General features: G+C 46.1%; 1 protein-coding gene across 4 annotated transcripts in view; it reads right to left on the minus strand.

Annotated features, from left to right (window-relative positions):
• Positions 1-9,886, minus strand: part of LOC115123150 (lipoma-preferred partner homolog) — a 462,733-nt gene that overhangs the window by 393,875 nt on the left and 58,972 nt on the right. For all 4 annotated transcript variants that reach the window (XM_065009483.1, XM_065009486.1, XM_065009484.1 and 1 more), the window contains one exon: positions 8,587-8,675. The gene's annotated coding sequence lies outside the window, so the exon portion shown is untranslated. The remainder of the gene's footprint in view (positions 1-8,586; positions 8,676-9,886) is intronic.

The following is a 9,886-nucleotide window of genomic DNA, read 5'->3' on the forward strand; positions in this document are numbered from 1 at the left end:
TATCTCCTATAGCTTGGGGTGTTAAGACATCTCCACAATAATAAATGATCTACTATATTCTCAAGACATTTGCTTTTCATTTTGTATTTATTTACTGAAGGACAGAGTTTACAAAAGCTGATGATATTCCAAATTTTGACCAATATTGCCAGCAATGGCTATTTACTGCAACAGGGTGGGGTCTGAGACGTCAGAGAGTCACCTTTCGATGTGGCAATGAGAAACATGGACATGAATAGTAGATTTCACCTAGGAAGGGAGATCAATTCAAAACTTAATGTCCTAATTTATTTCCTCATCTCCTATAGCTTGTTTTTGCCTGTTGATCTGAATCACCACATCTCAGGGTCTGACAAACTCAGCTCTGTCAGATGTGCACATGGTGGATTAGCATCTTAATGTCTAAAAACAGACTCTTGGTTAAACTGGCACATTTGATGGGGTGTTTTCTAATTAGATTTCTGCAGAGGCGCGGGCATCAACTCTAGGTTTGATTTATTTATTTATAAATTGCCAGCAATGGTTTACTGCAACAGGGTGGGGTATGAGACACTTTGGACATGAAAAATTTCATAATTCCAAAACTTAATCATTATGACTGCCACATCTGTCCTGACATTTAGGCTTGTCATAACAAAGAGGTTGAATACTTATTGACTCAAGACATTTCAGCTTTTCATTTTGTATTTATTTATAAACATTTACAAAAACATAATTCCACTTTGACATTATGAGGTATTGGGTGTAGAGGCCAGTGACAATAGCTATTTCATCCATTTTAAATTCAGGCTGTAACACACTGTCTGTCTGTCTGAGTGTGTCTGTCTCTCTGTCTGTCGTCAGGGTCTCACCTTTCCACAGAGGGGTGTTATCGTGTAGCTCATACTGTTCGGACGCTACAGAGGTGAAGTTGGCAGATCGGCTGTACCGACCTCGTGTTCGGGAGAGTCTCATCTTTCCACAGAGGGGTGTTATCGTGTAGCTCATACTGTTCGGACGCTACAGAGGTGAAGTTGGCAGATCGGCTGTACCGACCTCGTGTTCGGGAGAGTCTCACCTTTCCACAGAGGGGTCGTAATAGTTTTTTAGGCCAAACCGTTCAGACGCTACAGACGAATTGGTAAGAATCACCATTTTAGGGATGGTCTCAGGGTCTGACAAACTCAGCTCTGTCAGATGTGGAAGTGGTGGATTGAGACGCATCTTAATGTCTAAAAAACAGATACCTCTTGGTTAAACTGGCACATTTTGATGGGGAGTTTTGCTAATTAGATTTCTGCAGAGGCGCGGGCATCAACTCTAGGTTAAACACCAAATAGACCAAGGGGGATATTCATACAGAGTCTCACAGAGTGCTGATTTAGGGTCAGTTTTAGGTCACTATATGTATATATGTATATATATATATATATATATATATATATATATATATATGAGACACAGAGACAGAGAGAAACATGCAGAGATACAGAGAGAGAGAGAGATAATAGAAGACTAACACATCTCATTGTGATATCAGCCCATATCTGACTATCCCAATGTGACTGAGGCCCTGGAGCATCTTGTTTCTGTTTCAGATGACCAGTGAGATGGAATATAGCCGCAACACAGAGAGAGCAGAGAGAGACATGCCCTAAAAAACAAATACTTTCAGGCATCTGTCATCTTGCTGCACCATGAGCTGCACCGGACTGAAACATCTAATCATACAGTAATATAGAATTACAATCAGGCCACAGTGACGAGAGGAGAGAGAGGAGAGGAGAGGAGAGGAGAGGAGAGGAGAGGAGAGGAGAGGAGAGGAGAGGCACTGTGTGAGTCAAAAGAGGAAGTAGGACTATTGGGGTGGTTTTTGGAACAATTCATAATCAGAAAAATAGACTCTAGAGTCTCTGTCTCCCTCCCTCCCTTCCCTCCCTTCCCTCCCTCCCTCCCTCCCTTCCCTCCCTGAGAGAAGCAGAAGTTAATTTGAGTAATAAAAAGCAGAGCTTGGTTGAGGACCAACTGTTTAATGCTGTTCACTCAGCAGATAACAACTAACCCATCTGTCTCCACACACGACGACAACGTCTTCTATTCGTCATCACACAGAGGAACAGACCCCTTACTATACTTCACTCTATCTGTGTCTATGGCTGCGTCACAAATGGCACCTTATTCCCTCACTGATGTTAACTTGTATTAATTTAACCTTTATTTAACTAGGCAAGTCAGTTAGGAACAAATTCTTATTTACATTGACGGCCTACCCCCCCGGCCAAACCCTAACCCAGACGACGCTGGGAAAATTGTTGTGTGCCGCCCGATGGTACTCCCAATCACGGCCAGATGTGATACAGCCTGGAATCTAACCAGGGTCTGTAGTGATGTCTCTAGCACTGAGATGCAGTGCCTTAGACCGCTGCGCCACTCGGGAGCCCTTAAAATGCTTTACTTTTGACCAGAGCCCTATTAGCCCTATGAGAGTCCTATGAGCACTATGAGAGTCCTATGAGCACTATGAGAGTCCTATGAGTCATATGAGTGTCCTATGAGTCATATGAGAGTCCTATGAGCACTATGAGAGTCCTATGAGTCATATGAGAGTCCTATGAGTCCTATGAGAGTCCTAAGTCATATGAGAGTCCTATGAGCACAATGAGAGTCCTATGAGCCCTATGAGAGTCCTATGAGAGTCCTATGAGCACTATGAGCACTATGAGAGTCCTATGAGCACTATGAGAGTCCTATGAGCCCTATGAGAGTCCTATGAGAGTCCTATGAGTCCTATGAGCACTATGAGAGTCCTATGAGTCCGACGAGAGTCCTATGAGCACAATGAGAGTCATATGAGCCCTATGAGAGTCCTATGAGAGTCCTATGAGCACTATGAGTCCTATGAGAGTCCTATGAGCACTGAGAGTCCTATGAGTCCTATGAGAGTCCTATGAGTCCTATGAGAGTCCTATGGGCCCTATGAGAGTCCTATGAGCCCTATGGGAGTCCTATGAGCCCTATTTGAGTCCTATGAGTCCTATGGGAGTCCTATGAGTCCTATGGGAGTCCTATGAGCCCTATGAGAGTCATATGAGCCCTATGGGAGTCCTATGAGCTCTATGGGAGACATATGGAAGTCCTATGAGTTCTATGAGCCCTATGAGTCCTATGACCCCTATGGGAGTCCTATGAGTCCCATGAGTCCTATGAGCCATATGGGAGTCCTATGAGTTCTCTGAGCCCTATGGGAGTCATATGAGTCCTATGAGCCCTATGGGAGTCCTATGAGTCCTATGAGCCATATGGGAGTCCTATGAGTTCTCTGAGCCCTATGGGAGTCATATGAGTCCTATGAGCCCTATGGGAGTCCTATGAGTCCTATGAGCCATATGGGAGTCCTATGAGTTCTCTGAGCCCTATGCGAGTCCTATGAGTCCTATGAGTCCTATGTGTACTATGATACCTATGAACCCTATGGGAGTCCTATGAGACATATGAGTACTATGAGTCCTATGAGTACTATGAGACCTATGGGCCCTATGAGAGTCCTATGAGCCCTATGAGTACTATGAGTCCTATGAGTCCTATGAGTCATATGAGTACTATGAGCCCTATGAGTCCTATGAGTCAGTCCTATGAGTACTATGAGCCCTATGAGAGTCCTATGAGTACTATGAGTACTATGAGACCTATGGGCCCTATGAGTCCTATGAGTACTATGGGCCCTATGAGCCCTATGAGAGTCCTATGAGCCCTATGAGTACTATGAGTCCTATGAGACCTATGGGCCCTATGAGTCCTATGAGTACTATGGGCCCTATGAGAGTCCTATGAGCCCTATGAGAGTCCTATGAGCCCTATGAGTACTATGAGTCCTATGAGACCTATGGGCCCTATGAGACCTATGAGTCCTATGAGTCCTATGAGTCCTATGAGACCTATGAGTCCTATGAGACCTATGAGTCCTATGAGACCTATGAGTACTATGAGTCCTATGAGCCATTTGGGAGTCCTATGAGGCCTTTGGGAGTCCTATGAGACCTATGAGTCCTATGACCCCTATGGGAGTCCTATGAGTCATATGGGAGTCCAATGAATCCTATGAGCCCTATGGGAGTCCTATGAGTCCCATGAGTCCTATGAGCCATATGGGAGTCCTATGAGTTCTCTGAGCCCTATGGGAGTCATATGAGTCCTATGAGCCCTATGGGAGTCCTATGAGTCCTATGAGCCATATGGGAGTCCTATGAGTTCTCTGAGCCCTATGAGTCCTATGAGAGTCCTATGAGTCCTGGGAGTCCTATGAGCCCTATGAGCCCTATGAGTCCTATGAGCCATATGGGAGTCCTATGAGTTCTCTGAGCCCTATGGGAGTCCTATGAGTCCTATGAGCCATATGGGAGTCCTATGAGTTCTCTGAGCCCTATGCGAGTCCTATGAGTCCTATGAGTCCTATGTGTACTATGATACCTATGAACCCTATGGGAGTCCTATGAGACCTATGAGTACTATGAGTCCTATGAGTCCTATGAGTACTATGAGTCCTATGAGACCTATGGGCCCTATGAGAGTCCTATGAGTCCTATGAGTCCTATGAGTCATATGAGTACTATGAGCCCTATGAGAGTCCTATGAGCCCTATGAGTACTATGAGTCCTATGAGTCCTATGAGACCTATGGGCCCTATGAGTCCTATGAGTCATATGAGTACTATGGGCCCTATGAGAGTCCTATGAGCCCTATGAGAGTCCTATGAGCCCTATGAGTCCTATGAGTACTATGAGTCCTATGAGACCTATGGGCCCTATGAGTCCTATGAGTCCTATGAGACCTATGAGTCCTATGAGACCTATGAGTCCTATGAGACCTATGAGTCCTATGAGACCTATGAGACCTATGAGCCATTTGGGAGTCCTATGAGGCCTTTGGGAGTCCTATGAGACCTATGAGTACTATGAGTCCTATGAGACCTATGAGCCATATGGGAGTCCTATGAGACCTATGAGCCTTATGGGAGTCCTATGAGTACTATGAGACCTATGAGCCATATGGGAGTCCTATGAGACCTTTGGGAGTCCTATGAGACCTATGGGAGTCCTATGAGACCTATGAGCCCTATGGGAGTCCTATGAGACCAATGGGCCATGGTCAAAAGTAGTGCCCTACATCGGGAATATAGTTCTATTTGTGTCTGTAAACAAACACACCCACCTGGAGGTACGGAGCGATTCAACGCTCCAGATTACTGTCTGGTTATCTCTGGATATTCCCCAGGCCGTAAAGACGCTTGGTTACCTACAGTACCTTCAAATAGCGATTCAAGCAGGAGAAGGTAGTAAAACACTACGAGGCTGCAGGGCCTTCATTATGAAGAGGATTTGTTCTGGGTTGATGAATCGTAATGCCAGATCAATCAAAGAGAGTGAAAAGTAATTATGAATCTGAGGTCTAAGTGCACAGTGTTGGTTACAGGGCATATTAAACTAGATACAGCTTCTCGGTCTGTCCTCTTCTGTTCCTGCCTGGTAGAGATGGGGTGTTGGTCTCCCAAACAAGCCATGACTAAAAACACCCCTGGGACTATCTGGCTGTTTAATCAATTAGAGCCAGAAGCATCTAGTGCTATCAGAACATGTTAGATGTGGCTGGTAGAAGAGAGCAGGAGCGCTCACCCTCTCCCTGTCCCTCTCTCTGCCTCAATCTTCCTCTCTCTCTCTGTCCCTCTCTCTGCCTCAATCTTCCTCTCTCTCTCTGTCCCTCTCTCTGCCTCAATCTTCCTCTCTCTCTCTGTCCCTCTCTCTGCCTCAATCTTCCTCTCTCTCTCTGTCCCTCTCTCTGCCTCAATCTTCCTCTCTCTCTCTGTCCCTCTCTCTGCCTCAATCTTCCTCTCTCTCTGTCCCTCTCTCTGCCTCAATCTTCCTCTCTCTCTCTGTCCCTCTCTCTGCCTCAATCTTCCCCTCTCTCCCTGTCTTTTCTTCTCTCTCTCCCTCTCTGTCTCTCTGTCTCTCCTTCTCTGTCTCTCTGTCTCTCTCCCTCTCTGTCTCTCCCTCTCTCTGTCTCTCTCTCTGTCTCTCCCTCTCTCTCTCTCTCCCTGTCTCTCCCTCTCCCTGTCTCTCCCTCCCTCTCCCTGTCCCTCTCTCCTCCCTCCCTGTCTCAATCTTCCCTCTCCCTGTCTCTCCCTGCCTCAATCTTCCTCTCTCTCTCTCCCTGCCTCAATCTTCTCTCTCTCTGCCTCCCTGTCTCTGTCTCTCCCTGTCCCTCCCTCCCTCTCCCTGTCTTTTCTCTCTCCTCCCTCTCCCTGTCTCTCTCTCTGCCTCCCTCTCTCTGTCTCTCCCTCTCACTCTGTCCCTCTCCCTGTCTCTCCCCTCTCCCTCTCCCTGTCCTCCCTCTCCCTGTCTCTCCCTCTCCCTCTCCCCTCCCTGTCTCTCCCTGTCTCTCCCTCTCCCTCTCTCTCCCTGTCTCTCCCTCTCCCTGTCTCTCCCTCTCCCTGTCTCTCCCTCTCCCTGTCTCTCCCTCTCCCTGTCTCTCCCTCTCCCTGTCTCTCCCTGTCTCTCCCTGTCTCTCTCTCTGCCTCCCTCTCTCTGTCTCTCCCTCTCCCTCCCTCTCCCTGTCTCTCCCTCTCCCTGTCTCTCCCTCTCCCTGTCTCTCCCTCTCCCTCTCCCTCTCCCTGTCTCTCCCTCTCCCTGTCTCTCCCTCTCCCTGTCTCTCCCTCTCCCTGTCTCTCTCTCTCCCTGTCTCTCTCTCTGCCTCCCTGTCTCTCCCGCTCTGTCTCTCTGTCAATTCATTTCAATTCAAAGGGCTTTATTGTCATGGGAAACGTGTTAACATTGCCAAAGCAAGTGAGGTAGATAATATTCAAAAGTGAAATTAACAAAAATTATACAGTAAACACTCACAGAAGTTCCAAAAGAATAAAGACATTACAAATGTCATATTAGAACTATATACAGTGTTGTAACGATGTACAAATAGTTAAAGTACAAAAGGAAAAATAAATTAGCATAAATATGAGTTGTATTTACAATGGTGTTTGTCTCTCTCCCTCTCCTCCTCTCTCCCTCTCCTCCTCTCCCTCTCCTCCTCTCCCTCTCCTCCTCTCCCTCTCCTCCTCTCTCCCTCCTCTCTCCTCCCTCTTTTCCCCATCTCCTCCTCTCTCCCTCTCCTCCCTCCCTCCTCTCCTCCCTCCCTCCTCTCCTCCTCTCCTCCCTCTCCTCCTCTCCTCCCTCCCTCTTTTCCCCTCTCCTCCTCTCTCCCTCTCCTCCTCTCCTCCTCCCTCTCCTCCTCTCCTCCTCTCTCCCTCTTCTCCTCTCCCCATCTTTTCCCCTCTCCCCCTCACTCCCGACTCTTACTAAACTGAAACAATAGCTAACAAGTGGTTAAATATTGAGAAACAGATATATGAATGAACATGAATTGTATAACTAAGTGTAGCTATCGATGATGTATGTGGTGTTATTATGACAGTATGTGTATGCCTGCTGTATCCTAGTCTTATCTCCTTATTTAGAAACAATTACCCAGAATGCATCCACATGTCTCCTAAGTCACCATCTCTACATCTGCTAGACATATTCATATATTATAACATCTCTAATATAATAAAGCAAGTGCATCAATTTGCACATCCGGGCCTGCGTCCCAAACCCTAAAAATACAGTAGTGTACTATATAGGGAATAGGGTGTCGTTTGAGACGCACAGTGGCTCTGACAGGGCTGATGGTAGTATTCATGGATTCATCTTTGTACCTAATATTATGACTACTCCTCTATGTGCGTAGCCATCCTCAACGACTACTCTCTAATGGAATGAATTGAGGATGTATCATCTGAGAGGAAGGGAATGGGGGGCGTTAGGCAGTCGACTCTGGAGTCCTTATGTCATAAAGGGAACCTTCTGCCAGAGAAGAGAAGAGGGGTGGGGAGAAGAGAGGAGAAGAGGGGTGGGGAGAGGAGAAGAGAAGAGAAGAGAAGAGAAGAGAGGAGAAGAGAAGAGAAGAGAAGAGAGGGGAAGAGAAGAGAAGAGGAGAGGAGAGAGAGAGGAGAAGAGGGGTGAGGAGAGGGGAAGAGAGGAGAAGAGAGGAGGAGGAGAAAGAAGAGGAGGAGAAGAGAGGAGAAGAGGGGTGAGGAGAGGAGAAGAGAGGGGAAGAGAAGAGAGGAGAAGAGAGGAGAGAGAGAGGAGAGGAGAGAGGGGTGGGGAGGAGGAGAAAGAGGGGAAGAGAAGAGAGGAGAAGAGAGGAGAAAGAGGGGTGGGGAGAGGAGAAGAGAGGGGAAGAGAGGAGAAGAGAGGAGAAGAGAGGGGAAGAGAGGGAAGAGAAGAGAGGGGTGGGGAGAGGGGAAGAGAGGAGAAGAGAGGGGAAGAGAGGAGAGGAGAAGAGAGGAGAGGAGAAGAGAGGAGAAGAGGGGTGAGGAGAGGGGAAGAGAGGAGAAGAGAGGAGAGGAGAAGAAGAGAGGAGGAGAAGAGAGGAGAAGAGGGGTGAGGAAGAGAGGAGAAGAGAGGAGGAGAGGAGAAGAGAGGAGAAGAGGGGTGAGGAGAAGGGAAGAGAGGGGAAGAGAGGAGAAGAGAGGAGAAGAGAGGTGGGGAGAGGAGAGGAGAGGAGAATATGACTTACCAGATTCTTCAATGCAGAGAGAGAGGAGAGAGGCCAGACAGTCACAGTCACTACAGGATCACAGAGGGGCCAATCACAGGGTCAGACACCTTGGCAGACAGACAGAGAGACAGTCAGACAGTCACTCAGTCAAATAAACAGTCGATAAGATAAACTGTCAGATAAACAGTCAGTCAGACAGTCATTCAGATAAATAGTCAGTCAGTCAGAAAAACAGTCAGTCAGCCAGTTAGATAAATAGTCAGTCAGATAAACAGTCAGTTAGACAGTTAGTCAGACAGTCAGTCAGAAAAACAGTCAGTCAGTCAGATAAAAAATCAGTCAGACAGTCAGTCAGATAAACAGTCAGTCAGATAAACAGACAGTCAGTCAGTGAGATAAATAGTCAGTCAGATAAACAGTCAGTTGGACAGATAAACAGTCAGTCAGATAAACAGTCAGCCAGATAAACACAAACTGATTTAGAAATCCTGTTATTAAAATAAAAAATAAAACATACATTTGCATTTTACCAAAACATCGTATCTTTCTTGAAATCGTCACAGAAGATGACATTACTTTGCAACAGAATCTATAATTTCTATAACAGAAAGTTTCAATTCAAATGAAATACTTTTGACTGCAAAGGATATAATTGAGGAGGTAGTGTATTTTTGGTCCTGTTTGTCTATGTGTGCCCTATATATCCTGTGTAGAAAGTAACTTAATAAATAAATATGATATTATAATATAATCCAGGTAGGTAAGTATGGGGATAGGGTGGGGTGGGGGGTGGACTAGCTGAGTGTCTCCAGGGGCCCTGTTGAGGGAACCTTTTGTTCTGTGATAAATTAATGTTGTCAGTCTCCCACGTTGCCATGTTACTACAGGGAGCAGGAGACTCACTCAACAACAGCGCCCTGTTTTGTTGTTTCCTTTCCATTTTAACTTTCATTTTTTTGTTGTTGTTGTGCGCACACACACGCACACTACAGTTACTCAGAACTTTCCAATTCTAGCAGCAAACATAACAGATGTAGCCTATGGACCCCCCCCCCTCCCAGAACAATGTCTTAGAGAGACTCAGAACAACTGTAATACCTTGAATTTCTCCAAAACAGAACTAAAAGTCATGCCAATCTCTCACTACATGTCTATCTAGGTTCTCTACCTGCCCAGAAAGGTTACAGACAAATATCTCATTTTTGCTCTTTTTTTTTTTTTTTTTCAGGAATTAAATTATTTTTTTATCTATTTATACTGTCCTGAGCATTAATGTCGGTAGAATTCAAACTAGAATCATTTCATTGTGGCAAAGAGG

The sequence above is a fragment of the Oncorhynchus nerka genome, linkage group LG25, assembly GCF_034236695.1.
Source record: "Oncorhynchus nerka isolate Pitt River linkage group LG25, Oner_Uvic_2.0, whole genome shotgun sequence".
NCBI lineage: Eukaryota > Metazoa > Chordata > Actinopteri > Salmoniformes > Salmonidae > Oncorhynchus > Oncorhynchus nerka.